The sequence below is a fragment of the Copadichromis virginalis genome, linkage group LG3, assembly GCF_057382275.1.
Source record: "Copadichromis virginalis isolate Kocher_CV1m ecotype Utaka linkage group LG3, C_Virginalis_male_GT1.1, whole genome shotgun sequence".
NCBI classification, from domain to species: domain Eukaryota; kingdom Metazoa; phylum Chordata; class Actinopteri; order Cichliformes; family Cichlidae; genus Copadichromis; species Copadichromis virginalis.
The window spans coordinates 52,508,091-52,524,462 of record NC_140620.1 but is presented as its reverse complement, the minus strand read 5'-3'; the positions used below and the strand labels follow the sequence as shown (position 1 = coordinate 52,524,462).

The 16,372-nt window shown below is 42.6% G+C and overlaps 1 protein-coding gene across 3 annotated transcripts in view; it reads left to right on the top strand.

Moving 5' to 3' along the window:
* Positions 1-11,418: 11,418 nt before the first annotated feature.
* The window catches only part of LOC146715210 (neuroligin-2-like), a 253,970-nt gene continuing 249,016 nt past the window's right edge, over positions 11,419-16,372 (top strand). For 2 of the 3 annotated variants that reach the window (XM_085451640.1, XM_085451638.1), the window contains exon 1: positions 11,419-12,528. The gene's annotated coding sequence lies outside the window, so the exon portion shown is untranslated. The remainder of the gene's footprint in view (positions 12,529-16,372) is intronic. The other variant, XM_085451639.1, reaches the window with a different exon arrangement.

Sequence of the window (16,372 nt, the reverse complement as noted above, 5' to 3'; positions counted from 1 at the left end):
GGCAGACAGTGGATGAATTAAATACATCAAAAACAATTACACTCAGCAAAATGTCAGGCCAGGATAAGCCTGCCTAATAACCGGTAAAACTGCGTCTCATTCTGCTTATTATTCATAATGGCGTCTGTACAGTCACACATGGAAATGCGAGCACGCTGGTGTGTATTAGAAACCCGTGCATGATAGAAAATGTTGATTTTCACACTTTGTTCTGCTTTATTAAATGGCATCCTTTATTCTGCTTTGGTTGGGGTCAGTAAGGCAATCAATTAACATCAAGCAGTCAGTTAGTCATACATTACCTGTCACTCGTGGAAAATGAATGACATTATTTTGCTAATTGCTTGGAAACTCTTGGAAATGAGCCTTTTATTACCTCCAAAGTCTCAGCAAAGTCGGTGGTGGTAGTGGTGGTGGGGATTCACAAATGCTAATCACCTCATAATTCTTGACCCACTGGACGTAAGTGCAGCAATGTTGCCAAGACTCTTTAAAGTTAATGTGATGAGTACAATGAGATCAAGACCAATAAAAACTTGTTAAAAGGAGCAAGAAAGCAAATTAGTTCATACTCTTTGATAAGATAATTCCATCTGTCACAATTAACTCCAGCTCAGGGTGACAGGGAGCTGGAGCCAAGCTAAAACCCTATCCCTAAACCCTAACCTAGATAGGTCATCAGTTAATCAAAGGGTTAATGCAAAGAGACAATCGAGCATTTATTGTTCTGCAATTCAAAACAGCCCATTTAAAAATCTCTGATATTACACATAAGAACGTGTCACATGAAAGGACCAACAAAAGTCATGGAATTAACGCTCCTATCAGAGTACCGTCGAAGACTCGTCCACTTTCTTCTTCAAGGCTTATGCATAGCTAACAAAATGCCTTTTAACATTTTAATTGCATGTTAGCTCCTGTAGGTTTCTGACTTCACTCGAGGCTGTAGGTTACTTAACTGTAAAGCATAACTGCATGTCAGCATATAGCTGCCACAAACGGCTAGTGGGGTTAGACAATGTGGTCAAATACTTCAGAAAAACTTCATTGACAATACAGATTTGAAAGAATGACTTACAAGTTAGAAAATATATGATCATTGGAAAAACTAGTTACACCTGTGAATTCAAGGGGCACATGTGTGCTATTATAATTTTAATGTTTACAGTGAATACTATAATTTATAAAAACAAAGATACATTATTAAAAAATAGTTTTAGACTAAAGGGAAAAAAAGATCTGATTAGCCATAAGGTGCAGCCTTGAACTTACGTCCTTCCACTGACTTCCTGTTAGCTAATGTGCGATTTTTAGCTAGCCTACTTAGCTTTAGCAACGTGCATAAGGGTTTGTTTTTTCATCAATAAACGTTCAGTTATGGAAACTTAAAAGTGAGCGTGAACTTTTACAACAATTAACAAAAATGTCAGGAGCATTAGGGATCTAAACTGGGAAAGGCAAAGCCTGATGATGGATATGAAGAAGGGGACCCACTGAGGATGCTAGCATTGCTGATGGTATTAGTGCTCGTCCTCAAGAAGGCCCATGATGACCGGTTCCTCAAAAGTCTCCCCCATCACCATTTGAGAATGAGCACATAAGTTTAAATAAAAGTTGGTTGGACCAATATAAATGTGCTAGAATACAGTGTGCACAGAGGTTTAGCATTTTGCTTTGCTTATTTATATTTATTAAAACAAGGGTTTGGGTTTCATTTGGAGCCAGCATTTACTAATAATGGCTTCAGCAACTGGCGAATGGCCTCAGCATCCCTGAAGAGTCGTCATGAAACTGCGGGACATAAATTTTGCTGTCGAGACATGGAGTGAGTTTAAAATAAATAAATAAATAAATGGAAACACAGGCAAGTGGCTCCAAATAGCAAAAACGATTGATAAAGGCATTGGTTACTTTCAGTTCATTGGTTACTTTCATGTAATTTCAGCTTTGACTGAAATTACATGAAAGCTGTGGTGGAAAGCATGCGTTTCTCACAGTGAGATCACCGTGAGGATGAACAATCATAGGACAGGACAGGAGCAATTGTATGAGCTTCACAGGAATGCTTGTAATCCATCAAATATATGGCTATATACATCCATTGTGACATATAAAATGAGATTTGTGCAGTAATTATTAGGATCTGGTGGGCATGTGTGTTGTTGTTCCTGGGTTTTGTTTCCCTTTTCGGCACAGGTAGGCAGGACACCTGCGGCGCATCGGACTTCATCAATGGGAGCCAGTGGCCGTCCTAGCCTGTTTGGCGCCCTGGGCGAACACTCCCTCTGGCGCACCTTGCAAACGAAGGGCGCCCTTACTCCCAGCAAATGGGCGATAGAAAACTGATCGGTGCCTATGCCGTTCCCAATATGCGCTGGCATGATGTTGGGGCAGCATGAGTACTAGCAATTTTTTTTTTTTTTTTTTTTTTTGCCGATGCCCGTGATGCCGCCCCCCACCACGATGCCGCCCCGGGCAACCGCCCGTGTCGCCCATATCAAAAACCACTACTGGTGGGAGCATTTATGGAGCTGTGTGACGGACGTCTGGTGTCGGAGTATTGTCGCTTCCACAAGAGTCTGTTGATTCCACGCTACTAAGCTGTATGTTTAAAGATCCGTCTTCCTGCCTGCTTTCCCTCTGCACCAGCCTGTCTCGCCGCCTGCTCGCCTGCCTGTTTCGTTTGGTATTGGCCTTCTCGGATCTGTGACAGAGATTTACCTCGCACCAGCCTGTCACCACTGCCCATACCTGTATTTTCTGTGTTTCAAGTAAGCTCTCCAACTCTCCCCGTTCACCTAAGTTTAAATCTTGACTTTCGACGCTATCCCCTAACTCTGTTTGTCCCTCATCCTAAGGTCGCTCCGGTGCGCCACCTATCCTCCCGCATACCTCGGCTCTGTTTCATCCGCTCGGCTCCGTCTCCTCGCACATTTACCCTGTCACTGTACATAGCCCCATCCCTTGTAAATATTCCCCTAGTACTGTAAATAAATCCGGATCCACCGCAATCCCGAGCCCGTGTGTGTTTCTGCTACTAAATCCACCCGTTTAAGTCACCTAACAGTAATAGCTGATACAATACTTAGAAAATATGCTCTACAAGTTTTTCTCTGGGTTGTTAGTTCACAATGTTCAAAAACATAAGGGAAGATAAGCTGACAGCACAGTGTATTGAACTAAAGAGGCTGTGTTTTGCTCGACAGGCACACCAGTATATTGCAAAGGCCAGCAATCCGGACAACACTCATTGACATCCAGTGCCAGTGAAATCTGCATTGGACGACATCGGTGCAATCACTGGCAGCAGGATTATTTTACATCTTGTTCATTCTAATGATGCTTTCACAACAACCATATCACAAGAGTCACCTCAAGGTGCTTTATACACTGTAAGGTGGATCCTTAAAATAATAAATAGCAAACAACCCTCTTTGAGCAACCACTTGGCGACAGTGGGAAGGAAAAACTCTTTTAACAGGAGGAAACCTCCAGCAGAACCAGGCTGAGGTAAGGGGAAGCCATCTACCACGCACTGTTTGGGATGAGGAGAGGAAACAAGAGGACCTGACAGGAACTTCACTACGTGAGAGAAGGCAGGCAAAAACAGCTGGAATAATGGATGGCCTGAAAATCCACATATTGTATGACACAATGCATTTTAACAGAGACAAACACTATAGTGAGAGGTGTGCCAGCCTGAGGCCCAAAACGCACATTTATTAAGTTTTCCTTTTAGTTATTAAGCCATAAACTATGATTCCCTATAGAGTCTCACTGCTGTGCTCATAAACTCCTGTAACATTACATTTGGAAAACACAATGCTGATTACTTGAGATGATTTAACTGCTGGATGACTATTCGATCGGTGGCTGAAATAACCACATAATCCCTGTCTTCTGTTCACTCTAGATATGTGCAGGCAGGATTATCAATCTTACAGCTATTATATCCTGTGGGTGCATGTGCTCCCATGTGCTCATGGATCTTTGCATGTGTCGTGGGTGTTGCAGTAAAAGCTAAACTCTTGTGGTTGACACATTAATAGCAGGTTAAATCTTAAATTCAGAAACACCCTCTCTATAGAAAAACCAACCAACTGCACAACATCTGCGAATCATACAACTTGCTGAAGTTGTAGTCATTAGCGCCACAATGGCTGTCCTCTGAAAATGCCACAGACAGCACTGCATTACTTGGATAGTCTTGCTGTGGAAAACAGATGGACAAGTGCTTCAAACCTAGCAGGTACAGGGATTATTAGCTGAAATCTAAATTTTGTGACAGCTCATGGACTTTATAGAGCGTGGTATAATTAAACATATATGCGTGACATTAAAAAAAATACATTAATAAAACAAACTCTTGCTCCCTCTGTAGCACAGAACTACAAGATAAAACTTACTCTGAAAACGTATCAGTTAAACTATTCAATATGTGGCGTGGCCTAGTTGGAGTGGACTTCTAGCCAAGACTGCTGTAGTAAATGCATTTTCCTCACAATGAAGCTCAGAGGAATGAGTGTGATGTATGATGTGACATTTATAGATGGCACCAGAAATGCCTGTGAATATGCAAAAACACAGGCTGACAGGATAGCTCCAGAAACCTCGCAGTGGAGGAATATTCCTGCCCGGTAACAACCCAAAGCACACTGCCAGAATCACGCAAGTTTCCAAAAAAAAAAAAAAAAAAAGGCAGAAATATAAACAGAGCAAGAAGCAAGCACAAACTTCTTGGACTGGCTCTACCTCATAGCAACCCATATTTTTTATTTATTTATTTTTGAACAGTCTGTGATATTATGAAGCCCTTAAGCCCTCCTGAATATGTTTGAATGTTTGTTCCTCATTTGGTTCTTCTTGTTTGGTGTTTTTACTACTGCTATTTACTACTGCAGGAGCCAGGATACATGGGTGCACAGTTAATGCTAGCAAACAAACCTTATGGGTCCAGTTCATGTCCTAAAAACCTATTAATTAGTGTTAACAGTGCATAAATTTGAAGCTGGAATTTTCAAGTTCAGTCAGGACCCTAACCTCCTCAAGTTGGACTTTCAACTGGGAAAATTGGAAGTCCTCACTGTGCCTTAATAATCCAAGATGGCGGCATTGGTAAAACTCTAAAACGTGTCATCTGTACAGCCACAAACATGCTGCAGCTTTGTTTTTAACAACAAAAAGCAAAAAGAAACCTTGAATTGTATTGCTAGAGATGCATTAATCCATTAAAGAATTCCTAAGAAGGCACAAACACGTTCAAGAGGTCGACTTTACAACGAAGCTCTAACTACCAGAGTGAGGCCTCTTATACTTGGATCAGCTGCATGCATTGGCATCTAAATAGATGAGTTAGAAAAAGTCATCCATGTACAGCTGTTATGAAGAAGGAACATATTCATATAAACCAACATATTTATTGTAGGCTGTAAACATTTTGATTGTTAAAGTTGGGAATTTCTACAAGCATTTTTCCAATTTTAAAAAGAAGGGACTGCTTTTTCTTTTTGCACCAGTAAAGGACCTGCACTGGCTTCACTTTAAAACCGGTTATCCTCCAGGCTAAAGAGGTCTGAGTCTGTCACCAAAAATTAAAGTGGTCATATGAAGTACAGAAAAAGCAAATGGCTTTAATAAAGGTGTGATGAGTTCTGCAGTGAGGTCTCTACTTTGAGTTTATCAGATATTATTCTACTGTCCGGTTTGGAGATCATGTGGTTTATTTAATTACAGGGGTGTATTCCATTCTGTATACCGTATGTGTGCCATCTGTATGAGCTGAACATATGCTGCTGTCCATTTGCACTATAAAGTGTTGGGAAGCTCAATACTTGCATCAATCGAGCACATGTTCGCTTGTTCATTATGTGAGTTTACTACCTCCTTACCATGAATAATGCATGCGTCCAGACTTCCTCTCTCAGAAGCCTCTCTCACTCACCGTTGCAACATATGAACCTATTAATGTTAATAAAAACTACACGTGCATATGTGATCACTAGGCCATAAAGTTTTAAGTTCAGAGGAGTCAATGAAAAATGCAAAGTCACACTGTGCAGGCCTCTCTCTTTCTCTTTCTTTATATCTCAGTGCAACAGCCTGCATCGAAGGGACATGTGGTGCTGCAATTAGCTCTGGCCGATTCATGGATGTGGAAACTATGCCAGTGCTCAGATGGGTACAATTAAAAACAGATGCCTCTCCAGCTAATAGGATGTGCATGTGTTTGCGTGTGGCACTGAGATACTGCTACAGAGAGCGAGAGAAGGTGCGGCATATGATGGGAACCAATGCAAGCTTTGCTACTTCAGAACTAATCTGCTGGGCTCCCTGCTGCTTCAGATCAGAGAAGAGGGATACGATCCCCGACCCCAAGGGGGTGAAAGCTTGCTGAGGAGCAGAGATATCAGAAAGCAGGGTCGGAGGGAGGGACGATAGCTGGATGGAGGGAAGGAGACTTAGTGGTAAGAGGAGAGGCTGGCAGAGGGTTTCTGGGTGAGGGTGGGAAATGGAGGGAAGACAGAAAGCAGGTAAATAAATCAACAGAAACCTCAGCAGGTCATAAGCCTTCTGAGGTTTGTGGTGTAGAAGTATTGGTTTCTCTGCAGAGACAGTTATGCTCTTAGCAATTATTACAACATCTTGTACAACATACTGGATTCATTTCCTCTCTAGATCTCACTTAACCTTGAATGTATTGATTTAGCAGCTTCGGGAGGAGGCCAGCATCTTTCTCAACCTTAACATGGAAAAACAACTCCCAAACACATCCCGAGTCTATAGTAAACACTTTTATTATCACAGAGATAACAATGCATGTATGTGACATTGTGATGAGCTCCCAGACACAAGCTGCTCTACACTACCTACAGCAGTGGCTATAGAAACAGGTTATTACTATCAGGAACTCGTAGAGACCGAAACGTTTCATGCATCTATTAATGTGGACTTACAGCTAACTAGGCCTCTTAGTTAGCTAGTTTAGTGTTTTCTGTTAATTTATGTTGTAAATTTATGTTGCATGTAGCACCTTGGTTCCTGGAGGAACGTTGTTTCGCCTCACTGTGTACTGTTAAACTGTATATGGTTGAAGTGACAATAAAGCCAACTTGACTTGACTTGACTTGACCGCTCCATTATTTATTTAAAAAAAAACACAACATAAACACTAAATATTATAAGCTAAATAATCAGCCAAGCTTGATATTTTTTTCAAGGCTTAAAAACAAAAAAAAAACCCTAGCTTATAAACATCATGATCATTTCATTTCATGACTCAGAAATCTTCCAACTTCAGGTATAAAAGGAAAGATTACTGTTGTAAGATGTGCAACCAAGATGTGTTTGTGCAATGTGATAAATTATCAATATACATTTATTGCAATTAAGCTTCCTCAGCATGCAGTTTAAAGTTCTGTAGCCCATATAAAAACCATGCTAGTCTAGTGCTAGTTTTGGCTAGCAGGTAGCGTTTATTACCCTTGATCGTAACACATCAGTAATGTGACAAAGAGGAAATACTTTTTTCTTCATGAAAATAAGTACACAACCTCTGGGTGCCAAAGACTTTTAATGAGTCTCGTGAACACTTACGGCTGGCTCCATAAGTGTTTCAAACCCTGTTAGCTTCCATGTTAAAATGCCTGAATGCAACCAAATAGCTAGCGTTAGCTGACACCCATAGCCAATGCTAGACCATTCACAGCGACTACTCCATCTTTTATCTCCAGTGTATACTGAGAATGGACAATGACACCGTGCTCCACAGATCTAACTAATACTTAAGCTATCTTTCTATGCTATACTTGACTCATACATCGCAATCTGCAGCAGAGCAACACTTCCAATAAATAACTCTCTGGTAAAAAAACAACAACAACAACCTTTATAGTAATAAGTGAGAATGTGAGTGTGTGAAACGCAGCATGACACCAGGAGGTAAAGAGCAGGAAGCTGATTGAGGCAGGTGCCTCACAGCCAACACGGAGGTATAAAGACTGAAGAGAAGGAAAGTGAAGCAATGCACAAGTCAACAAAGGTTATCTGGGACAATTTTAGCAGTAAAGAGCAGACACTGTGTGATATATAACAGCCTTAAAGATGTAATGGTGACACTACAGAGAATGGAATAAGGCCACCGAGGGAGGATAAGAGGGGCAAGATTTTGAGCTTTCATTGTTGCGCTGTATGACTGAAGGATAATTACTGTTGCGAGAAGAAGAGGAGAATGAGTGCATTTAAAGTGTCTGTACCATGCAGTCCCTCTGCTTCTCCTGCCAAGCTAAGGTCCAGCCATGTAGTAGCTCTGTCTCTTTTCCCCTAAACAGCTTTGTGAGTTAAAAGCTCTTGGCTCTGAGTTTGTTGCCAGCTATTTGAACAGACTTTTGCAGGCCTTCCCTACCCACAGAGGAGTAATACCCTCCGACTATGTGTACATAGGTGAGTGCATACTACAGTCGTTGTGAATTAATTACTAGGGACCAATAACGTATTTCTCCTGGACAGTCGGTTTTAAAGTGTGTGACAGTGTCGTACGTCTCAGTCTGCAAACACAGAAGGGATTTGTGGGTATACTTACTGGGTCAGGTTGCTGGAAAGTAAATTAGGCGGAGAGAAAATACTCTGGGTGCCTGAGACAGAAAGGTTAATGGCTTTATGAGATTGCAGTGACATATTATTGCAAACACCTCAGAGCAAACAAATTATTTGATTGTGATATTGAAGAATGTAGCAGTTGTTCCTGCCTGTTAATGGAATATTAAATCCACAGGGTGTGGACATGTGTTACTGTGCCTTACAGTGCCATGTACGTACATCCTCGTATTGTTTTTGAATAAAGTGTAACACTTTCCAACGACATTTTTAGGTTCTTGGTGGTCTACCTCAACAGTAGCATAAGGATAATTAGCTTTTTTCACTTATTTATTCAACAGATTTATTACTGTGTGTGAAATTATTCAGTGAAATAAGTAAGTACACTTTGGACTCAAACACTTGCGTTACTGTCTGTAGTGCAAAAGGAACATTTTGTAGCAAGTGCAAGCTAAATTGTTAGTTTTGCGGTGGTACTAAACAACACTACAAAGAAAATTACTTCAACTGATTTACGTCAATGGATGTAAAAAATTATTGGTGGAAAAAACTGCAAGCTTTTTAGTAGTGTACTTGAAGAACAGACGCTTGCTTTTCCTTTGTTTGTGTATTTAAAGATAATAGCTGTAAAAAAGCATTGGTGGAAAAAAACTATGTACACTTTGGCCTCTTAAGTTAGCGTCGTATCCGTTATTAATTTAGCCTCTGCTTCTAAACAAGCAAAGCAGGTTGTAAAGTCGATACACAGCATGCATAAATGATTTTGAAGGCAGATTTTTAAAGCAAAAATAGAAAGAAAACTGGATTCAAAATCAAGACCACTGGAAATAAAGGTGATACAGATATATTTCTTGCACGTGCAAGAAATACAAATTAAAAAAGCATAATACAAAAGTCTGATGCATCCATAGCTTACCTGATTTTTGAACCACAGAATCGGCTACGATACACTGGAAAGCTTAGGTAGAGTTTTAGGCAACATAAAGAACGATAGTGAGATCAGCCTGACTGTGAAACGCTCAGAATATGAGGCTGAGAATTTTAACACTGATCCTAAACATAACTGGATGCAAGTAAAAATAAATGAGTGGCTAAGATGTTGGATGTCAAAAGATTGGAATCACTCAAATTCCCTTCATATGCAGGATTTATGGCTTTCCTTGCATATACAACTCATTTTAAATCCCCCAACATTTCAGCTGGATTCAAATCTGGGCTTTGAACAGGCCATTCTATAACTGTGCTCTCTTCTTTTTGAGATTTAAGATGCAGAATTCATACTTTGATGGAAAAAATATGATGAAAAAGTTAAAAAATCCCCACTGGATGTACTTATTTTTTTTCCACATCAGTGTAACAATGTATTCCCTGTAAGTCTCAACGCATTGTTTTCCCTTGTGGGCACCAACTATTTCCTTTTAAAGTAGCTCTCTTTTGAAAATCCAGACAATAGAAGAAAAGAATCTGAGGTGGGTGTCTGCAGGGACCCCAGGGGCACATCAAAGGGGCGGTTGACTGGTCAGTTATGCAGAGAGCTGCAGTAATCAAGCACAACCGCTTTAACGATGTTGGAACACACACATAAACACATGAATTCTGCTCAGGACAGCAGCTCCCACCGGGGCTTAACAACCGCAAAACTGACCTCTAACAAAATAGCATCACGGCTTTAGGAATGAGCTGCATGCAGGCATGGATGGTCCATGCAGGCTCAGGTATCAGGTTTCCCTGGTGGGCCATTACCTCTGATGCCTGGCTAGGGTCTATCAAGTGTAGGACATCAAAATCACGGCTGTACATGCAGACACGCATTTACAGGCCCTCTGCCTCCTCAGATTGGCCTTGGGATGTCAAAAGGGGGAATGAACATCGACCGGCAGAGACCATTTGTCTCAGTAGTGGAAATTTTAGCCCCACAGTGTCCGCTCTCCCCCTTTCCTCCTCCTCTCTCTCTCCGCCTCCTCTCAGGCATTTTTGAGGTGTCTGAAGGTAAAAAGCAAGACGGGTGGACATGATGTTTTGGCTGACTGACAACAGATCAGCTCCCCACATGGGTGGAGAGACAGCCTGTTTCTCTGTGGTTTATGAGGATGTGAATAGTGAACGGATGTAAAGCTGTAAATCTGTCTGGGAGCACAGGCATCAGCTGGCTGTACCTAGGGGTTACCGTTGTTAGACTATACTTTAACTAAAGTGACTGCAAACAGCAGAAGGTGACGATGGAGCAAAAAAAAAAAAAGAAAAGTTTTATTCAGCGAGCTGGGAATTCCTGGCAGGCATCAGCCACCAACTGTGGATACATGGCTCTGCAGTGGAATAGTGACGGAGGCAGATGTTTGGCTGTGTTACGAACCCGGTAATAAGACAGGCATGTGGCTGTGTTGCATCCAGAGGAGCAGGTGCTGCCACCACACTGCCATTACCATCTGCACTGATGAGATCAGGGACCCAGCCGTGCTGGATGTTTGATGATTATTATCCCTTAAAGTAAAATATAAAATAAATAATCATGCAAGCTGGTGAAGTCGGGAGTATCATTTTTATCTCCCGCGATTTCACTGTAAAATTAGTTTATTGTCTCATTTGGCCCTGGCAATGTGATATTCACGCCTCAAATATGTCTCTGCAGTAAGCACTAGCCAGTCTGCCAGTATGAACTGAAGTGGATGGATGAGGAAATGGTGGAGGTTAGGAGAATGGTGAAGGGATAGAGGGAAAGAAAGATGCAGAGTGATGGAGGAGAGGATGTAAAAAAAATGGGATAGTATCCCTTTAATGTCCTCTGACGTCATGATGATGCAGCTCTGCCGGGCTGGGTGCGAGCGTAGGAAAGGAGGAGAGTGATGCCGACAAAAAAAAAAGAAACTCCTCAGCACTATTTTTTTAGTCCCCTTGAAGAGAAGAAGGAACACCCTTTATACAAGAGGGCGGATTAACACCTATTGTCACTAGCAAGTGAATATGTCAACGAAAGCACGCTGAACGCCACACGCTTTAATAGAAAAAGCGACCATATTGAGGTCAGAGGAAAGCGTTGCCAGGGCGACCGGCTTGCTAGGGAGGACACTGCGGCGCGCGTCACACGCCGGGGACGAGCGTAGCTGCCTGCCTGCGTGCGTGCCTTACGAGGGTGCGCACGTGCGCGAGCGCGCGACGGCCAGCCGGAGCGGTCACGGCATCCTCGCAGCAGCAGCAGCGGCAGAGGCAGCATCCTTCTCTTCAAGACTGCTGGAGCACCGCGATTTGTGCGTCCGCCGTTTCTGATACAAGCTAAAGCGAGCCGAGCCGGAAGCTCGGCAGCGTCTTGGCTGTCTTTACTGGGATTTATTTTGGATTTATCGTCGACGTCCTAGGAAAATAAGAAGAAAACACAGTCCGAGAGAGTAAACCTGAGTAGCTGAGACCACTGGTCAACACAGGTGATACTTTCCGGCTGTCAAATCCGCCGAGTCCCCGCAGACACGTCCGGGTTATTTCGGGGTTATTTTGCAGTTTAAAGGCCTCGATAAAAAGAGACATTGGTCCTGTGGCACGCTGGACTGTCAGCAGAGAAATTCATTTCTTGCGGGGACCAACCCGAGCTCGGCTGCTCGTATGGAGAATCCTACTAAACCGAGCTGTTTGTGGTGGGTATTGCAGTAGAGGCAGCTTTATTTTTGGGATTCAGTCTCCACTCTGTCATCGTCTCCAGCCATGAAGTCCCACCTGCCGGCCCGGTTGGACTGAACGAGGTAGAGCTCTGCCGAGGGGGACCTCCCCCCTCTCCTCCCTCCCCAAAGTATTTGAGCTATTTTCTTTTCTTTTTTTATTTGTTTTCATTTTTATCTTTGTTTTTCCCGCGAGCTGGCGGAAGGTTTAAGGAGAAGGACGAAATCTGAAGAGAACAGCAGTGGGAATCTGGCGCCCTACCAGCACCCGTGGATCCCACGTTAACAGGTAGGCTGAGGTTTACACGGTGGATGCTGATTGAGGTTATTCTCACTGAAAATTCTTCGAATTTGATTCATATCTAAAGTGTGTGTCAGCAGCTGAGTGAGAGGATGCATTGACCCCCACCCCTAAAAAAAACATGCCTGGAATGAATTATATGTTGTGTTACTTGCAGTCTTTTCCCCCCAGCATGCTTTAAAAAAAAAAAGTATGTATATTTGCTGTGGACCTGTTGAGAATGAACCACACTTCGTGCAGATGAGCTCCTCCATAATCACACAGAAGATGCATCCGCTGTGCCATTAATGAGGGACCTGCACTCAGAGCTCTTCTGGTGGGATGAGAGAAACAGAGGCTGCCATTCGGTCAGGCTCAGCTTATTCCTGTGCCCCTGGATTACATGCAGCATTTGTAGCATTTTCTAATCAATAGAGCTTCTCTGAGATTGCAGAGAATTGCTCATTGTGCCTTTTTTTTTGGCATTATCTGGAAGATAGAGATGAAGGAGGAAACCATGGGAATTCTCGCAAGCAACTTAAATTGAGCCTGTTTTCATCTGACCTTTATTCTCAAAAGACCCCAGGAAGCGCCTTGGCCATGAGAACATATTCCCCTAAGAACACACACACAGATAAATGCACACAGACACACAGCACGAAGAATGGGGTGCATTTATATGCTGTGGCTGATGTTGTGGGGCATTCGGATCAGCAGGGCCTTCTAGATGATAGAATTCAACAGGGACAAGAAGACCTCTGTTCTTATCTACAGCAGAGAAGGGGAAGGCTCTCCTTGGTTTAGGCAGCTATCCTGCCCTATATAGCAGATAGGGACATCTCCTCTGTGGCGAGAAAGCATTTAAATGGAGGCAGAGGGAAATATGTGGAAATGTGTCCTTGTGCTAAATAGATGTTGTCACAGAGGAGTTGTTATTTACCTCGCCGGCAACCAGCTAGAAACTTTGAAGACCCGCCGAGATGTTTAAGGGGGATAAAGGTGGCGTGCTAATGCAGTCTGTTGAGGAATTGCAGACATTTGTGTGAGCGAGCAATACGTACACACAGAGAGAGATAAAAATGAAATAGAGGGAAAGACATTAGTACATCCTAGCTCCATTGTTACAATGCTCTCGGTGCTCATTGCAGCTGAGCACCTGGCATTGCAGAGTGTATAAATGTAAGTATAAATATGTATATGAAGATCAGAATCTTTTACCCTTAAAAAATTGGCATTAGTCGGCCTCTAGATGTTATCGCTGTCATCTCGAGGTTTGCTGGTCGGGTTGAGTCACATATGATCATATTCTGATTGGTTGGACAGCCAGAGGTATAACCTCTGAAGGAAACGTTACATTAGCAGCACTCTGGGTTGGATCCATGACCATTTACCCAGTATACGGTCTTGGGGGTGGCTGAAGCTGGTCTGAGACAGAGCAAAAGGTGGATCCACCAAGATCCTTTGGAGGAGGTGGTCTCGGTATGGTTCCAAACAAACTCCATCTGTCCAATGAGGGGACTCATTCTCATGTGGTTTGTAGTCATGCATTTTTGTTTGCTTGGATTTTTCTCTTAAAACACCCTAACTGAACAAACTTATTGGATAAAAGCTTGTTAATCTCAAATCCTGAGCAAATGAGCATGTCCAGAATAATCATTCTTTCTGCCTCTTAGAATGACCATAATTGATCAAATGGAAAGTTCTGTTCATTGTTAGCTTTGCAAAGTGGACAAAGGGAAGTGTACTGAGGTCAAAGGCAAAAGGGGCCAAGCACTGTTTTGTGGTTGTGTAGACTTCAACACAACCAGAAAAGTCACACCTTGCCTGCCATTGGAAAGAATGCAGGTTGAAAGCACTTTGTGTTGGCTTCCCTTTGTAGACCCGGAAGCTGTGTCCGCCTTTGATACTCTCTGGTTAAAATCATTTGTTTTACCTGTCCATACATGGGCTGTTTCTCAGAACCACAGATTATTGGAAAAGAGGGACATGTTAAATAAGACTGTCTGCATAACATTTTTTTTCTGAGGAAAAAACCCCAAAAAGGCCAAAGAGTCAAGCGTCAGCTATATCTCACTTCAACAAACAAAACAGTATATCCTCTGAAAATGGCTGGCCAACTTTTGTGCTTCAGGCCTGAGGCTTTGGGAGTAAATATATCAGAGTTGGCACATATTTCAGTGTCTTTGGCATTTAGCATCTTCTCCAGTTCTGGAATTTGCCAGTAGCAGCAGCTAGACCCAGACCGAGCTGGATGTGAAGCCTTCTCTCCCCTTAAAAACAGAAAAGCATGTAATGGGGCCTGTTAGCCATCTTCATCTTGTGTTGGGATCACCGGTTACTGTAGTTCTGTTTTTGGAAATCTTACAAACATGGGCAGAAGGTCAGCTGTCCATTGGTGTTGCTTTAGTGTAAAATAACTAGGTTAAAATGATTTAATATGCTGGGTTTTTATGTTTATCTATAATTCATTGAGGTAAAGCAGGAGAGCAGGTAGAATGCAGTCAGTGCTCTGCTGTCGATTCAGTTAAGCAGATTTTTGGTTGAAGCATTGTACAGTATCATTTTACAAATAGATTTTCTTTGACTGACCACAGCTCCACAAGATACGATTGAGTGTTTCTGCCATATACTGTTCATCCATTTATGGGAACTTGTTATATACTTTTGTTTGCAAGAAATCATACATTTTTTATTGGTGTTTCTGTGTGTGTGTGTGTGTGTGTGTGTCCTTATCAAATGCATGCAGAACCCATAAAATCATTGCTCAATGCCAGCCCTCCCGGGCAAGATGCAGCAGAGCCAGAGGCAGATGGGGCTGAAGTGTTCAAAGCATGCCGACGGGTAGATTGATGTCTCCTAGCACGGGTCGCTAAGCAGTCAACAGATGCAGGGCGGTGTTGTGACAGAGTGCGATGAAATGGTCATCACGATCACACGCTTTCACAGCGCTTTAAAAAGCCCTACCTGTCAGTGTTACTGCGTCTGATTTTGTCCCTCACTGTTTATTTTTTGCTATTGACAAATCAGTGACAGCAGGTTTCCCAGTGGGTTAGGAAGCCTTCTCGCTGTGGAGTAATCGGAGCTGCTGCTAATTTTAGGCTGCGAGATCTTCAGCGTTATGACAGCTGATGCGCTGTCTGGAGAACTGGAGACTCATCTGATGAATGCTGGGGAAATTAAATGTTTGTCTAGCAAAGTTGGAATGAATTAGTAAAGCTGGCTGTACACAGAAGTCCTCAGGGAGGTGCTGTTGTTCATACCTTCCTTCTGTTAGAAGAAGTTTGTATGTGTGTCACTCGGTACTTTGAAGGCGCATGAAGACATTTTTAGGACTACTGGAAGAAATTAAAATCTGCATACATGTGAATTTGCCTTCCACTCTCCAGCTAACTTTAAGCACTGTGACAAACTGGACAATTATTGGATGTATAACAGGGAAATATTAAATAACTGTGGCAGCCTGTTTGCACATATGAAGGATCTAAGACTCAGAGGAGCGTGGAACATAGAGTTAATGGATGTATCACTGAATCTCATTACGCCTTCACAGGACTACGTGGCCTGTAAGCACATTCTAAATTGATGACCAGTCGTTGTGATCTCATCCGGGTTACTGCTAATCACAAGCCGAACCTGTTTTCTCTGTTTTACTGATTGACTGTGACGCTGTTGAAACGGACTAGCTCAACAGTGGATCCGCTCTTTAAACCGGAAAAGCTTGAAGAATTGGAAGAGGCTGATTAAAATGGGAACGTGCCTCTTCTTAGTTCTTGAGGTAGAGTGGCTCCTGTCAGTCCAGACACAGGTCGTTGCTAATACGTTAGTGGAGGTGCGTCGCTGCGGCAGATTACAA